Genomic DNA, 2,063 nt, shown 5'->3' with positions numbered 1-2,063 from the left:
AACGTTTGTCCGTCAGCTTCTACAGGGGTCGCGTGTTGGAATGGAGCCGTTAGGACCCCACTGAGTTGCGTCCTGGAACGCTGTCTCCTGCTGTAAAGTGGATGGTGAATGGTGCTGAGATGGTCGGCGGTTACCGTGTGTATGCGAGTACCGGGAAGGTACCTTGTGCTCGATGACCGTCACTTGTGGTACAAGGCCTTTTCTTGGTCCTGGTTCCTACCTGGAAGGTTCTAGCTCGTTCCATAGACGGTAACGCCAACCATCTTGCAGCACCATGTACCCTGATCCCACAGCAGGAGACTCGAGGTTGCGGAACGCAACTTCAGTTGGGGTCCTTTAAGCGGTCCTTCAACACGCGACCCCTGTAGAGCCTGACGACACGTCCAGGAGTATCTTTGAAGGAGGTGGAGGATGTGCTACTGTGGTGTGTGTACTGTTGGCGTGAACCACTGCCACCAGAGAGAAGAGAGAGAGTCTGTGTGATGTGTGTGTGTGGTGGTTGTCCACTGTCAGTGCGTAGATACTGACAACACAATGACCCTACGACTGCTCCTTTGGACGTTATTCCTCGAACGATTAGCCCCACACTTACTATTGGACGGCCTCTCGAAAGCGTGGCGGCTTGCCCGGGCGTATATCGGGATGTGGGGGACAACGGTTCGGTACAGCCCTGGAGCAAAGCGGTGCGTCTGTACGTCGACGTACGTTGCACGGAGAGAGTGAGACGCTGATGTGCTGAGGCTGCAGTGTAGGTCACACCGTGAGAGAGCCACAAGGACCAAGTGAGGGTACGCTAGGAGGAGTGAGAGGGTTGCTGTAGGAGTCGTGTCGACACCTCGTGCTGACGGATCATAGGACAAACAAGGATCTACTTAATCCTACCTAACTTGTTAGTAAGAACTTCTCCACCTCCTCAGATGGTGCCACGTTGGTGGGTGAGTACACGACTATGACTGTTGTTACTGGGTTGCCTGAGAACTCTGCAATAAGGATTCTATCGGTGTGATGATAAACCTGACGGAGAGCCTTACGCGCCCGAGGGCCCAGCATTAGCCCTACACCCCCTGTTGCAGCCCGGGCCTCGTTTCGCCACGCAGATGCAGTGATGAACGTGCATCTCTCCACTCTGCGATACACGATCCGGTCATCAGTGTGCACTCTTCGGTGTTCCTGGACTCCCAGGATCTCCACTCCCCGTTCCTCAGCACAGTGTGCTAGTTCTACCAATCTAGCTTCTTCTCTCACTGTACATTCATTGAAGGTTCCCATTACAAATGGTCTCCGGGGACGAGGGCGGACGGCGAGCTTTGATCGGACAGGACCCTCGCTTGCGGGTTTAGGGTATTATCGTCATGTTGTCCTCCGGAAGGAGGACCATCACCACCATCCGCTGCGATGTTCCTACGGACTCCCGCCGCTGGAAGTATAGGATTTGGGATGACTTTGTTCTTCATGGTTGGCTTTACTATGCTGATTAAGGACTGGGGGGCGCAACTCGTCTCAGTCCTGGTTTTAGTTCAGAGTGTCCTTCTCCTAGATGGGTTGCCTTCCATGGCTATGAGCCCCATCTGCCCCTGCTATTTGCCCATAGCTGGGACAGTGGTTGGCAGGCGCCAGGGCATGTCCACACACTGGTGGGCCTGCGCGCCTTGCCTCTGGGGCCCACTGTTGCTCCGAGATCCCCTACAGTTTAGCCTGGGACCTCACGGTACCCAGTTACCGTGTGTGGCCACGAGGAGGCACTGCAGGAGTCTTGGCGGTGGAGCGGCTTTGTACCAGCAGAAGGAGACTTACACACTCGGCTCCTCTCTTCACCCTCCGCGAGGAGGGCTAGCCGGCGGCAGTGGCTGAAAGCAGAGTAGCAAGCAGAAGTAGCATGCACTAACTACAAGCACTACTACCACAGATCTACTGCACTATGCATCACACAGCCCTGCATGCAAGCACACACACAAACTATTGGCAAAGTAATAAACAAAATAAGGAGAATTATAAAGGCCGAAATAAAAGAAAGAAAGAACTGAGGACAGTTTTGAGTTGTAAACCATTCTGCATGTGGGGGG

The sequence above is a fragment of the Notothenia coriiceps genome, unplaced genomic scaffold (assembly GCF_000735185.1).
Source record: "Notothenia coriiceps isolate Sejong01 unplaced genomic scaffold, NC01 NC01_scaffold00037250, whole genome shotgun sequence".
Classification (NCBI taxonomy): Eukaryota; Metazoa; Chordata; class Actinopteri; order Perciformes; family Nototheniidae; genus Notothenia; species Notothenia coriiceps.
The sequence above is the reverse complement of the archived record's forward strand: the minus strand, read 5'-3'. Positions refer to the sequence as shown.